Below are 15936 nucleotides of genomic sequence, written 5' to 3' on the forward strand. Positions count from 1 at the left end.
TGGAGAGAAAAAAGGAATTTTGTTCATCAAATATGCCTCAATAAACCTGGGGAGAAAAAGAGAAAAAGGCAACCGGAATAGAAAAGACGAAAACTGGGGGCATAGTGGAGGTTAAGGCTAAGGTAGATCCCTAAAGTGGAAGTTACTTATTGCTTTATTGGAGTACTTTGTAGTGACCGTCTTGCTTAGCTATAATAGAAAGAAAAGACTTTTGTACAAAACGCACGGGAGAGCTACATAATACAAAGCGAATATGCCATTGTAGAAATTCTTTAAACTCTCGGAATTGTGTCAAAGTATTCTTGAATCTTTGACAGACTAAATATTTTAACTCTTTAACCATCATCCAGTTTTACCTGTTAACGTTGCTGAAATTAGTATTATCAGAATGTTTTTTTCTCATTTCATCCTAATTTTTTATATTACCTATTACAAATTTCTTCTTATTCACTGCTTTTTGCCCATATGGCTTTAGGTTTTCACATGAATGGAAAATGAGTCATGCTAGAATGAGATAGGATGAAGGTCTTATCATGGCTGAAATCATATGACTCTAGAACAAACTTCAGTTAAGTCAACTTGATTGTAAACTTCTGAGAAAGTTTTGTGTCTTGTTCATTTTTCTATCTGTTCTTCCCAGTCTAGCACTGAATTTGCACATTAGAATGTTAACATTTAAAGACTATAGGATCAAATTGAAATAATTTTTCATTTGCTCATTTATTCAATAAATAAATAGGCTTTGAGCTCTGACTACATATTCTAAGTACTTGGAGAGGCAGTGGGGAAGAAAACGAAGTCCTCATTCTTTTGATGCACACATTCTAGTGGGAACTCTACTGAGACATGGAGTCATTAATCGCTAAGCTATTATTTCTAATATAAAAGTTTCTGTAAATTTGTGTCCTGTCAAAAAAGAGCAATAAGTTAAAATGTATGATGTGCTGTATTTCACAAAAACATTCATTCACAATCATGTATTTAATAGCCGTTTAGTTCAGAACATATTGTTTTCATTGAAACTATCATACCATAAGAGCTTTGTCATCTTAAAATAGATGCACAATGCAAAAGCTCTAGATTTCTGGGTAAGTCAACAAAGGGAGAAAAATCATGGTCTTTTGTAATATAAAACAATGTGCTGTTTATGTTGCTGAGTGGTCATTTTTCTCAATTAATGTCAGCTAAAAGAACATGGTTATAGTTCAAATTTTTTGAGACTTTACGTCCATTTAGACTAATCAATAATAACCATTTCTATTGATTTCCCTCATATTTTATCTTTGTGAGTCTATCTTTTTAAGTATTTTTAAAAATGAATAGTAATGTGAAAAAATGACTTCACACTGTATAGCTCTGGACTATAATGATTTGTCTAAATTAAGCCAAAATAAAAATATTGAGAATATAATTACTGAGTCCAATTTCTGTGGTAGGCATGCTAGATAAATAGATAGTAAGAATCTGATTTGTGAGCTTATAAACTGGTTTTAGAAAACAAGACAAGGATATAGTAAGAATCTGATTTGTGAGCTTATAAACCGGTTTTAGAAAACAAGACAAGGATATTAGTAGAGGTGAGAAACAACATAAAGGAATTATAATAAGAAAGAAGATAATTCATTATTTAATGAATGAAGTCAATAGTAAATGCCATAAGAGTTCAGAAGAGTGATAACTCTCAAAAAATTTGTGTTTTTAGAGTTGATTTTATGGATGAAATGGTATAGCTTGTGGAAAATTATGGAGGTAGAGTGTATGAAATTAATTGCTCAGGTCAGTTGGACTGGGGCAAACAGTTAACATAGGAGACCAATAAGAATTTAGGTGTATGAAAACCAGTGTGTGTGTGGAGGGGCTAGAATGAGAAACTGTGAATTTGTCTTGCAAAGTAGAAATTATTGGCATTGTATGAGCTAGAGTATGATGTGATCAAATAAAAATCAGTCTTACAGCATGCAGTGTGGAATGAGCAATGGCAGCAAGGTCACTTGGGAGACCAATGTAATAGTCTAGGAATGAGTGGTAAAAATATAAACTAGGGGATGGTAAAGTAATGGATTGTAAAAGACAAATGTGTGAGGCATTGAGAAAAATGAATCAATTGATTGCCTGAATGAGCAAGCTAAGAGAACAAAACAGGACTTCAAGAATGGATAAGGTGGATGGGGGGAGGGTTGGGAAATAACCTGCAGGAAGGAACTAATTTTGTGGTAAAAATGAAATCAGTTATAAATATAAAAGTAAAATTATGTAGCTACCTAATAACACATTAAACAAATTCATATTGTGTATGCAACATATACATTACTGATGTTATTTTATGTATATTATAGTTATATATTTTTATACCATGACAGAGTGCTTATACACAAACCCCAGCTTCAATAATAAAATCAAATGAAAGCTCTATTTAAAAATGAGATTCTTTAAATAGTAGAAGTTTACATCATCATAGATGCAACTTGAAATGTTGCAGTTCTTATCAACCTCTGGGTATAGATATGATCTTATTTATAATAATTCCTAAAGTTCCCTTGTGTGGTAGCCATTACCTGCTAATGAGGGCCCTCCAGCCCCATGCATAGTGCTTTCCCTAATCAAATATTTTCTTGAATCCCTGGGTGAAGTATCACATATGTGCCACTTCTCATTATTCTTACTGCTCCATTGGACACAGCTGTTACTACTTTGAGCTGCACATCTTTCATTAGTTTGCAGCCACCCTCAGCCTTGAGCTTCTGGGTAATTCAATGGCACCATGCTTTGATTGGTTGAAACTATCTCCTTTCCCCATTTTTGGATAAGGAAATAAGTTCAGAGAGATCAAGGAATGTGGCAGGTACCATAGGATAAATCAGTGGCAGAGCTGGGATTCAAACTTAGATCTGACTGCAAATCCTGTACTCTTAACCATAGAGTTTTTAATAATTGTGAATGTCATGCAGTCTCATAGACAACATTGAAATAAACTTCGGATCGGAGCCAGACTCATTAAATCAATAAGAAAGAAACAGAAACCCATGAATTGAAGCCAAACCTGGTGACTAATTTGGTGAAGTTGTCTTGAAAATAGGCAGTGATATATAGATATGTCTCTGTAATAGCAAGTTACAAATAACACATATATTAAATAATTAAGATACATAAGAAATCAGTTCCCTGGAAATATGAGCATGTTGAAATTGGTTTAAAACAGTTAGATGTTTGTTTGACATTTAATATGGAAGAACATTAAAAACATAATTAGTTCTCAATTTGAGCGTGAGATTACAGACAACAGAAGATTAAAAGGACTACAATACCCTGTATGTATTTAAATGAAAATGATTTTTGATTTGATAAATTGCTTATAATATGTTTATAAATATTTATACTGTGAGTCTTGATAGGAAAATCTGAGGTAACTAGCTTATATGTTTGAATTTCCATATTAGCATTGCATTGAATTAGAGGAATGAAGAGTAATATCTTAGGTAAAAATTACCTAATATTACCTAAAATTATCTAATATTCATATAATATTAGACATTATGTGAATTCTGGATTTGGAGGATAAACAATGAGAAAGACTATATAGTCTGTACTTTCCTCTTTTACTCTCTGAGAACCATATAAGGTTCTTCTTGACTATGAGGGATCTACGGGTAAAAGTGAATGTTTGAAGAAAGCTAAGGTAGACTCAGTAGCTTCTGGGGGTCCTTCCAGTCCTGAGCAATAATTTGTGTCTTTTTCTCTGACAACCTCATCAGAAATCACAGCTTTCTCAGCATGTAGTTTCTCCTACTCTTGGATTCTTTTCTCCTCTTTCCATAAGAGTTTTTGGCATTCATCTTCTCGGGTATCTTATCCTCTTCCTCTCTTTTGCCTTGTAACATGACTAGGAACCTGTATCTTAAGAAGAAAAAGAAAACTCTTGTCCTGACCTTCACCAACCCCTTGTATATGCTACTTGATTTCTCTCTGGTTGTTTATGACTCAGCTTTTCTAAGGTTAGTCTGCCCTTGCTTTTAGATTCTCTTTAGTCACTCAAATCTGGCTTTCACTCAATCTCCTCTCTCAAATGTTACTTTATTGAAACACACTTGTCTCCTTTCTGTGCTTATCTTTCTTGATCTCTCAGCTGCTTTTTTTAAAAAAAAGTCTTTAATGTCACCACATATTTGACCCCTTTTACCTCATCTACCTCCCTCCTCTCTCCTCCTCCCTCCCCTCTGGTTCTGAGTTGCTTTTTAAACTGCTAACAATTCCCTTCTTGAAATTCTCTCCACCTTTGGCTTTTGTGATTCCAAGCCCTCCTCTTCCTTCAGCTAAGGTGACTTCTCTTTCTTAGTATTATTGTCTCTTGTCTCCTTGTACACCATATCATTAATAAGTGGTAGTTTTCCAGGGTTCCTTACTCTGCTTCAGAATTAGTGTCACCAACTATGTATTTGTCAGCTTCCTTTTTACAGTTACTTTGCATACCTTCGGCATTTAGTGATTTAAATAACAATCATCTTTAATATTGTAATATAAACAACTACATATGTTTTTGCATTTATTAAACTCACAGCAATTCCCCAAGGTATTTTAATACTTATTTTATAGATTCATATATTGAAGTTCAGAGAGGACAGTACAAGGTTTGTGAATTGAACTTAGGTTTATTTGACTTTGCCTCTTCTCTTACTTTACTAAAATACTGTCCTTTATTTTGCATTTGCATGCAAGGCATTTCTATATACATTATTTCATTTGCTTCTCTTAACAGTGCTGTCAGGTAGATAAATCATGTGTTCTTAAAATTTCTGTTTTAAAGATAAGGAAACCCGTTTTTGGAGACCCAAATAACTTTCTTTCTTGATAGACACAAGAGTTGCTTCTCAAGTCTTCTGATTCAAAATCAACCTTTTTTTTCCTATTTATCATTCTGAGACATGGATATGTTGCTCTATAATTTTCCATGAGTTGTTTCATGAAGATCTGCTTTGCATACTCCAATAAATAGATTTATAGGATAAGATTGCTTTAAATATGGCAAAGAGCTAATCAGTGCTTGTTGACTTTATTTCTACTTTAAAATAATTTTAATTATTTAGGAATATGAATTTCTAAGCATATTTTGACTTAGAATTTTACAAATGGAAATTTATATTTCTAGTTGTTTTTATTACTTTACAATTTTTTTTCCAGAATATTCCTGGCTGAGAGATATGCCTGAACTTGGATAGCACCCCAAAATTCATAGATACAAAATATTTCTGAAATAAAAAAAAACAACAGCCTTTTGAGTAATTTACATTTTAGAGATAATATAACTATATATTTATTTTAACAATTTTCTAGTGGCAGTAAAGGTTTTGTGCTAATAAGATCAGTGGAATCCCATCACTTTCCAATTGGTGAAAGTCAGGTGTCTTAAGGAAAAGGCACAGTAAAAACTAGAAGGAAAAAACAAATGAAATTTTAAAAAACTGGTGAAAAGGCTCTACCAGTATCCGAAAATATGTGAAATTTATAGTAGAGTAAGCAAAGTAAATAATTTTGATGCAGACCCATATGAGTTGAGGTCATAGGGACACTTATTTTAATATCGTATAAAGCATTACATTATAACAATCAGTCTCCACCATGGGGAAGATGAACTAGAATGTAAATGAATCTTCTGTAACTCAAGCAGGATCTAGATGATCACCTCGAAGAGATATGGTAGGACAGGGTCTTCTATTGTTTAAAGAGGAGCAGGGGAGTAGACCCTTTAGAGGTTTCTTCTAATTTTAAGAATCTCTAATATCTAATAGAAAAGCAGATATTAGTTTTCTCTCTTTGCCTTTTTAAAACTTCTTCTAGAAGAACACTTAAGCAGAAGGGAGCTAATGAGGTAAAAAGGAAGTTGGATAAAAGAGTAACTAGAAAGTTCTAGAAAGTATCAAGAAGATATTTACCCCCTCCCCAAACAAAGAAAGTGGTCATTGCAAACAAATGGACCAATACTTTAGACATCAGAACTACTTACCTGGCACATTATAAGTGATTAATAATTATCTGTAAGTGAGATAGTCAGAAATAGCAAAAGGAAGAGAGACCATAATTGAAAAGCTATGTTAATATCTGTTACAATCAGGATTAGGTGACAGCATAGACCCTACAGCGGGTTGTCAATGAATGACTCATAAGTAGATGTTTCTTTCAGTCTTGATCTAAATTGTATGGTTTCTAAAGAAATGTTAAGCAGAATTATTAGTGTTTAGTCGATTAATGCTATTATTTAAATTAAAAAATAATTTAAAAAAATTCTTATCTCATGTTGTTGGAAAAAAATTGGTCAAATTTTTTGATTACTACAACTTTGCACTCAAGTCAATTTACACTTTTGATTCAATACAACAGGTTTTTTGAACCACTGAGCTAGGTTCTGGGGAAAAATCAGAAATAAAGAAAGCATAACTCAAATCTGGATAAAGACAATTTAATTGAGCTGTATTACAGACTCTCCCTCCTCAGTTCTTCATAATTTTTTTTTTTCTGAAAAGTAAAACAAGCAAGAAAATAATAAGATAAAAACTAGCAGAACCAAGAGTAACAAAATGGTGAAAACACAGGCCAGGAATTGTAAAAAGTGGCAGCCAAGGAAAGAAATAGATGATCCTGTCCTAACTTAGAGCAGCTCCTTATACTTCCAGCATCCTCACCCCCACCCTCATAAGTAGCCCAACATATCCTGTGAATTTTTGTTTAAAACCTTCAGTTTAAAGATACCCTTATTCAGGGTCATCCAATAAAATCCTGGGGGAGAAAATGAAACCCTGAAGAGTAGAAGCTGTCATCTACAACTATAAAATCTCTAGATCTTAATAGAAGCTTGAAAACTCATTAAAGATCATCATATCCAAGCTTCCATACTTAATTGGAAGAATAGGGTATCCCTCCTACGAATAATATACATTGCTAACTGGTGGAGTCAACCCTAATGTAGGGAATTTAACAAGATGTTGAATAAATAGCAGAGCCAATATCCACAGAGTGCTCCCTCCCCATTCCTCTCCTACTAAATCCTTTGGTTATGCAGAAATGGACATAAAAATAACAGTTCCTCAACTGTTATTTGGCAAGAGGGTAAATAAGTCAAATATAAAGTGGGAATTGTATCAAGAAGAATGGTCCATAGTATATCAAATGAAAACAAGAAATAGAATGGCAATTTTGTAAACATAACACAGAGAAAAAATAAATATTACAATGCACCTTATTAAGTACAGATGAAAAAGCCAGTATGGAAGAATATAATATGCAAAGAACAAAAGAAAAGTTACTTATCAGTGCCAAATGATACAAAAATACTTGGTTACAATATATATACATCGTTCTGTAGCTAAAACTTGAGATGACAAGGAAACTATAGGCCAAAATGACTGCTATAAGATTGATGAATAAATCACAAACAGAAATAAAACATAAGAGGCTAGTTAAAAGTGGAATTACTGATATAAAAGAGTTGACATAATTAGGATGAATGCAAAGGTAAAAGACAGATTGAAACAATTAGAAAAAGATAGAGAAGACAAAGACAATCTAATTTAAGGACAATTGGTCTCACCTCCTCTCTCTACACCGAAGGAAAACAAAAACAAAAAAAAGAAACCCAAAGTTATAGTAGCCAATTTTTAATTATAATAATGGAAGAAATGACTGAAGATTGAAAAGGCATCTGATGATACAATAAGAGCTTGTGAAGTAGTGTGACTAGGATAAAATAACATTATTATTAAATTATTAAAATTCAATGATAAATGATTTTTCAGATGTGCAGGCATTAAAAGCAAATTTCTCCTTCCCACAACAACACTGAATTACAGAAGATGGTAGGGGCAATATCTACCTGTTTTCTGTTCCTTCAAGGCTCTCTAATCTTCAGCTTTTAATAACTGCTCAATTTATCTTTGAAGAATAAGCCTCTAACTAGTTATCTAAGTGCCTTAGCTATGAAAATAAATGCCATGAGAAATTATATATAATTTTTTTTTCTGCATAGAGTTTACTTTTTGACATTCTTGCTGCCAACTCTAAATGCCCTAGAAGGGGAAAAAGCTTACTTTTGTTTCTAATCCCACAACGGTTTACTATAGAAACCTATGCTGTACTCCTTCATTTCACTTTGCTTTTAAACACATCTTTTTTTACTTATTCATATACAAAAAGTGTGACTAAATAGTGGGAGGGAAAATAGATTCTCCAAAATAAGGTCTTTCAAGAAAAAAAGACGGCTAGAGCTACAAATTCAATGCAAATTGAGTTAAAATTTATTTGGTAGCACAAGAGCCTCTCATCCTTCTTACAGTCTCTGTAACTCTAGATAACTTTTTCTCTTAAGGACTCAATATGTTTGCTCAGATCTGATTTCAGTCCTGATTTCACCATTCACTATTTGTTTATCTCAGTGTAATAATTATAACTTACACTGTCTGACAAAGTATTTAACATAAATTCATAAGGTATATTATCAAAACATTGTTTTAAAAAGACTATCACTATGTGTATGTATACATATATATGTGTACATATCTATATAGTACTAAATGACATATTTGTATAATGACATATTATAAGTTGCATTTTTAAGGTAAACTCATTAGAGACCTGGATTTTTATCCTATCATTCAGTTACGTTAGCATGCTTGAATATAAAGTCTTATATGTTCAGCTTTCAGAAACAACATAAAGATGAAAGAAGAAGCATACAGCAACACATAAATTTTAGAGTTTTGTGAATTTGTAAGTATATCAGAGAAACTAAACACCAGAACAAGTTGAGGATTAAAAATATAACACTTTAAAACATACACATTAAATAGCTTTAGATCCAATAGGAGCAAGAAACAAAGAGTATCCCCAGTTGTTTTGTTCAGATGCTGTAATCTTAGCTTAAAAAGAAAACCAAAGCTGAATTCTTCAACTTCTATCTTTCTTTCATCTTTTTCTACAAGGTAAATTCTCCTCCAAGTGCAGAGATACTATGAGCATTGTTAAAAGAGACTTAAAGATAAGTTTAGTATAATAAAATAAGAGAGCTTCTTATGACTTTATGTTCAGATTCCCAGGCTCAGAAAAAAGTGTATCACAAGATAATAAAGTAATAGCAATCATGATCAAAAAACTATTGATATCAACATTTAAAAATACAAGGAAAATAAGTGAGCTGCCAGAGGGCTGTAGGGACTCCTGGGAGCTAAATGGCTGAGAAAACATTGGAATTTAGAAACTGCGAACTATTAATCTGAACTTAATTTGAAGCAGAATCTATTACAGACTTCTGAGTAATCTAAAATGTTGATTTGTAGAAACACAGGAGGTTCGTTAAAAACAAATCATGTCCCCACAACTTTATTTCTATTCTTTTATTAGATTACTATATTGATTGATCACGGGAAAAGGGAATGCTAAAAATCATATATCTATCAATAAGATATTTAGCAAATGCCTCCTGATATATGTGTATCTCTCTCTCTCTCTATGTATGTATGTATTTATGTGTGTATGTATACACATACACATATATGTATACATAAAATTAGATTATAATGCATTTAGATAATTCATAATTTTTTAACTAACCATAAAGATCAGTGAATATACATGAACCTGGAGTAAGCTACCTTAGTGATTTGCCTCTTGTTGAGTTTTGTTTGATATTTTTATTAAATAATTTTAAATAAAGTCTTGCTAATGCTCCAAAGCTGGAAAGATATAGGTAGGCTTTGGGTGGCAGAATCAAAGCCATAGATATCTTGACAAGGTATTTAGATGTGTTGAAAGACTTCAAGATTAAGTATTGCTGCGACCTGCACAGCTAGAGGGTGAATATACCTGACGGGGTGGGGCGGCGGGGAGGAGGCGCCGGAAGGATGGAGAAAAACACAGAGACAGTATATACAAAAGCTGGGGCCAAGTGGGACATTGCCCTTTGCTCAGATACAGTGACCTCGAGCCAAGCTCAGCGTGTTTATTATATACTTTTGAAGGTCGAAGAGGGAGTGGGAGTCTTCTCAGGACTTGAAACTTGCTGGCAGCAATAATTTCCCAAGGCCTGTCTGTACCCGGTTATCTGTCAGTGCTAAACTACAAGCAGCTGTCTGTTAACTGTTTCACTTCTCTGTCCTTGGCAGATTGCTACACAGCCAAGCATGGCTTTGCCAATGCTTTGATCGGATTTGGCTCAGATCTGGCTCTCTACATCTCTCCCTTTTTTATTTTTTAAGCACAGATGAAAGTTGCTCACTTGGAGGTCTCGCAACTGTCTCTGGAAGACTTGGCACCCGACTGAGAATATACAAAAAAAGAATTAAAAGCAACAGCACAATTCCTAAAAGATACTAGGCAGTATTGTCCTTTAATAGTATGTTTTAAAATCTATTGACTATCATCAGAAGTGTGGGGCCATTATATTTGGCATTGTCTTGGTGGGAACTAGTTCTGTAGTTTCCCATGGCTACTTATCCCTTATCAGAGTCCCCCCACATACATAGCAGAAAGTGATATTCAGAGAGTGAGCTTTTTCTTCAGCTAACCTTCCTTTGTTCTGTAGATGTCCTCCTGGCCTGGCCGCAGGGCTAATCAGCACGCTATAGTCTCCTAACGCGCCCGATCAACACCGCAATTTTCCTGCCTCCTCCCTACATTATTTCCCTTTAGAGATTTTATTCCCTTAATTTTAAGGGGATGTTGAGGGAGGAAGGTCTGTTTTTCGTAACTTCTTCAAAGCTGAAATAGGGCTATAGTCCCGGCCTACTGGGAATAAAAATCTTTGAAAGCCTATTCTAAGGGCCTTGGAGGCACACGATGTGAGGTTGTTCCAGTATGTTGGAGTGGTAGGAAGCCTTGTAAACCTAGAAGACATAAACTTGGCAAAAAGATAGAAAAGACGAGTCAAAGTTAGAAGTAGAAGTAATTGACAATGAATTTACTTTTTCATGGCAGTTTGCTAATTCAAGGTACACAAAAGTTCCCTGATTCCCTGGGACATGTGGACTTATCTAGTTTCTGGAACAAGAGCTTAAGTTTTTCCAGGGGTTCACAGGAATAGGTTGCACTTTTTGGTTTATTTTCTGGAGGAACCTGTGAGGACTCCTAATATACTGGTTTAATTAGAGATAAATGTATCCAGCTGTTGATTCCTTGTACTTTGACAGCAGTTAGAAACTTAACAAAACTTGGTAGGGCCCTTTCTGTTTGCCTTGAGGGCTGACTTTTTATTCCTGTCATTGTGCAGTTAGCATTGGAGAGAGGCCCATGGGATGGGTCAGGACAGAGTAGGTAGCTCTAGTATCTAGTAAAAATTCAGCTTTTCCTTCTCACCATGTCGAGGGTGACCTGAGGTTCCACTGTTGTGATCATGGTGGATTTTCCTAGGACTGGAGTTTGCAAGCGCTTGAGCCTCTGTTGTAGGAGGAGAGACCAGCCCCTTTATGAGAGGCTTGCTATGTGGGACGAGAGCTTATGAGGTCCAACCCTACCTGGCTTCCCAGTGCTGGATGGACACTCACCCTTCCAGTGCCCTTCCCTCTGCAGTTTGCTCATTGATTGTGCCTCAGTCCCAACAATGCCACTCATGGCCAACCAAGATCGAGGCCTTCTGGGCCTGCAAGGTTTTTATTGCCGAGGGTCACCTTGAGATGGTCTCTGTATTACGGCAGCTAAAATTTGCGCCTCTTTGTACTCTGCTTCCTTTTCTGCCCAGTCCCAGTTATCGGACATGTTAAAGACCTCTGGCACCAAGGCGGCCTGTGGGGTTGAGGTCTAGGCCTCAACTTTTGGAGCTTCCTTTGAATATTGGGCTCAGATCGAGTTATGAAATGTATAGACAGGAGTGTCTGGCCCTCAGACTTTGAGCCAATGTTATATATTCTCTAAAAGCCTCAGAAAACTGGTTAAGGCTATGTAAAACACAGAAATTACTTTGATTAAGCACGGAATCTTTGTTTTCTACTCAGAAAACTTTTCCATAACATCAGTAGCAGACTAATAGTCTAAGAAACATTAAAACACAACTTTAATTTTGCATTAGTTTACTTTTGGCATTTAAATTTCCAATTTTGTTTAGCTCAATTACATAAAATTTCCTCTCAGGATTTCTCTTCACAAACCTTCTACTACTTTCTTCATTCCTTCAGTTTGCCTCTTTTCACTCATTCAGAAATAACCAACTGTAAGACAAACACCTTTCCTTTAATTTCCTTCAGAATAAATCTTTATACTTCATACCTTCTGTTACCAAAAACATACATTTTCCTTTCCGTCATAGTTAAAATTCTTAACTGAACCACCATATTACATATAACACAGACAAATGTAGATTAGAGATTATAGATTATACATATTTATACAAATACAGATTATACATATTTCCCCACTATCAGTATTTGTAACTTCCCTGGGGGTGCCGACTCAGCCCGTCAAAGTCCATTCCTGACTGTCCTCTCCTCCCCTAGCCTGCTGATCTCTGTGAGCCTCCCTCTCTATTGCTTGCTCATACTCAGAAGGCTATGGTGGCAGAGGAGCAGAAGGCGGTGGAGGAGCATGAAGGTCCTCATGCCCCTCCAAAGTCCTTTGTAGTATAGCAACCAACTCTTCACCATCTCCTCCCAGGAGTCTCTGATCCTCTCGGGTGGTATCAAGGCAATCTCTTATTAAAGACCACAGACAAAATGTGAAAATGTGGATCTTTTTAGGCCCTTCTGAGATATAATGTCCCCGTAATTGCTTTCTTATTTTTTCCCAAGTCTGACTATTTACAGTTCCCTCCTTTGGAAACCAAGGACAAGTCTTTTGCACAAAACTTAAAGATTCTGTTAATTGCTCTCCTTTTACTTTGCAGTTTCTAGCATAGCCTTTAGCATCTGAACATAAAGGATCCTCTCTTGGGATCCAGAATTTCTCATGTTTTATGCCCAGCGAAACCAATCCACTCCTCACCGTACACTTACCTTTAAGTGTTGGCCGTGTCCCCCAGGAGTGTCCTTCCGCCTGGATGGATGAATGAAATTTACAATGAAGAGAGCCAGCCCCTCAGTGGGAGGGCGGAGATCCCCCGTACTCAAGCCCCACGTTGAGCACCACTTGCACGGCTAGAGGATTAATATACCTGAGAGGGGGTGATGAAAGGATGGAGAAAAACACAGAGACAGTATATACAAAAGCTGGGGCCAGGTGAGACACTGTACTTTGCTCAGATACAGTGACCCCGAGCCAAGCTCAGCGTGTTTATTATATACTTTTGAAGGTCGAGGAGGGAGTGGGAGTCTTCTTCTCAGGACTTGAAACTTGCTGGCAGCAATAATTTCCCAAGGCCTGTCTGTACCCAGTTATCTATGCTAAGCTACAAGCAACTGTTTATTAACTGTTTCGCTTCTCTGTCCTTGGCAGATTGCTACACAGCCAAGCATGGCTTTGCCAATTCTTCTATCAGGTTTGGCTCAGATCTGACTCTCTACAAGTATATCAAGGAAAAATGTAAGATCCTGTATTTAACTATTTAAAGTTGAATATGCAAAGAAGAGTTTATGTGAATCAAATACAGCTCTTAAAGGGACAAAAGGCCACGTGAGCCTATAGTGCACAGCAACTAATATAGTATTTTGCAACATTAAGAGAACTATGATATACTCTCATTTGGAATGTAGTGCTCAGTTCTGAAAATTAACTTTCAAGAGGGTCATCAATTGAAAAAAAATATTGAGAATGTGGGCTGAAGCTCCAGGAAGGTAGATTTTAGCTCAGAATGGAAAATAATTTTCTAATGGTTAGATTTTACAATGGATTGTGTAAAATTTCTTAATTCATTCTCTTTTACTAAAATTGTTTATGCCGATATTGAAGGACAGTGTGTTAGAACCCACAGAAACAATTCTTGCTTTGAGTAGGATTTTTTTTTCCAGCTTTATTGAGATATATTTGACATATAACATTGTGTAAGTTTAAGATGTACAACCTGATGATTTTGATACACGTATATATAGCAAAATGATTACCACAATAAAGTAATCTATCATCTCTCGTAATTACCATTTTTGTGTGTGAGAACATTTAATATCTGCTCTCTTATCAACTTTCGATTATACAATATAGTCTCATTAACTATAGTTACCATGCTGTACATTAGCTCCCCAGAACTCATTCACCTTACAACTGGAAACTTCTACCCTTTGACCACCATCTCTCCATTTTCTCTAGCCTCAGCTCCTAAAAACCACCATTCTACTCTCTGTTTCTATGTTTGGCTTTTTTAGATTCCACATATAAGTGAGATGATATGTATTTGTCTTTCTCTGACTTATTTCACTTAACCACAATAAGTTTCTATAAGTTCAGCTTCTCTAGATTCCACATATAAGTGAGATGATACCATATTTGTCTTTCTCTCTCTGACTTATTTCACTTAAGCATAATGCCCTCAAGGTCCATTCATGTTGTCACAAATGGCAGAATTTCCTTCCTTTTTGTAGCTTAACCTTCATGCAATTTCTTAATTTTCTTGTAGTGAATGTAATTTACTTAAGGATTGCACAGTGTGTTCTAAAAAGCAATGATTATTTATAGAAGATAGATGGATATAAGTAGTAGATCTCTACATAGTAGATATATATCAGTTCACAGTTTCTAGGGAGTTTAAACTCTATTGAAAGAGACAGGCAATTAAAGAAACAATCACAGTACAGTGTGATAAATAAGGGCTGTAACAGAGGAAACATTATGATAGAAGCACATGTCAAGGGCATCTAACTTAGCTTTGGCAGAGTCAGAAAGGCTTCTTGGTGGGGAAGAACATCTAAACTGGGATGTCCAAAGGTAGGTGAGCTGAAGAAAATTGGTGGGACAGAGTAGTTGAAGAGATTTTCATCAAAAGAACAGCTGGTGGGAATATCTCCGGGGTGTGAAAGAATATGACAATTTTTTTCAGAAATTGAAAAAAAAACTTAAATAATATTTGGACCACAGAATGCCAAGGATATGTTCAGGGGAAATTATAGACTTAAGAAGGAGCTGGATAATTTAGGGCTTTGTGACTACATTAAGAAGTTAAGACTTTATTCTAAAAGTGATGGGAAACCACAGATGAGCTTTAAACAGGAAGAGGCCTGATTTTTTTTTTTTTAGAAAGATTGTTCCGACAGTTGTGTGAAGAATGAATTGGAGGAGTCGTCTTGGATATAGCTAGTTCAGTTAGGAAGGTATTGCAATAATTCAGATGATGGAAATGATAATATGAACCAAGTTACAGAGATGTTTAACAGAAAGAATGGACAGGACTTGGAGACTGACTGGCTATCAGAGGGATATGACAAAGGAGAAGGGAGTCAAAGATAAGGTCTTCTTCTTTTTTTTTTATATGTGACTTTCTCTTTCACTTACCTGTCAGCATATACTGTACTCAACACAATATTTTAATTAGACTATGTAGTCATATTCACTGACTAGAATAAAAAATTATACTTATTTTTTTCTACAAATTTGGTGAAATCTCAATGAAAAATAGGAATGAATATTTCTTGATCTTTGTTTAATTAAGTCCAAATATGTACTATTCCACGTGACAGATAAAATGCTAAATATAAATAGCTTAGTTTGGATTCTCTAGAATACAGATCTTGGAAAAGAATTTGAATGAAAAATAATTTAACTGAAATGTAACCCCAGAAAACAAGAATGAATGAGACAGAGGAAAAGGAAAAAGAAAAAGACTTATTAGCAAAGTTGTTGCTGTGGAATGGAGTTCAATTGTGTTGGGATCTCTTGAGAAGCACATAGAGCAGGCCACTGAAGAACAAGAAACTGGAGCTTTTATCCACTGTCTTTAGTCCCCCACTGGTTGCGAATTGTCTCCCAGGGCCATTAACTGCACCAGCAGTTGTTGGTTCTGTTAAAGCCAGAGAATGTCCTAGGAAGAAAAGGGCAAGATGA

The 15936-nt window shown here is 35.3% G+C and overlaps 1 protein-coding gene and 1 pseudogene across 2 annotated transcripts in view; both read left to right on the forward strand.

The window, feature by feature from the left end:
• Positions 1 to 15936, forward strand: part of PPP1R1C (protein phosphatase 1 regulatory inhibitor subunit 1C) — a 106561-nt gene that overhangs the window by 23638 nt on the left and 66987 nt on the right. The gene's annotated exons all lie outside the window — the stretch shown is intronic.
• The window catches only part of LOC102896567, a 3967-nt pseudogene continuing 552 nt past the window's right edge, over positions 12522 to 15936 (forward strand).

The sequence above is a fragment of the Pteropus alecto genome, unplaced genomic scaffold, assembly GCF_000325575.1.
Source record: "Pteropus alecto unplaced genomic scaffold, ASM32557v1 scaffold3, whole genome shotgun sequence".
Lineage (NCBI taxonomy): Eukaryota > Metazoa > Chordata > Mammalia > Chiroptera > Pteropodidae > Pteropus > Pteropus alecto.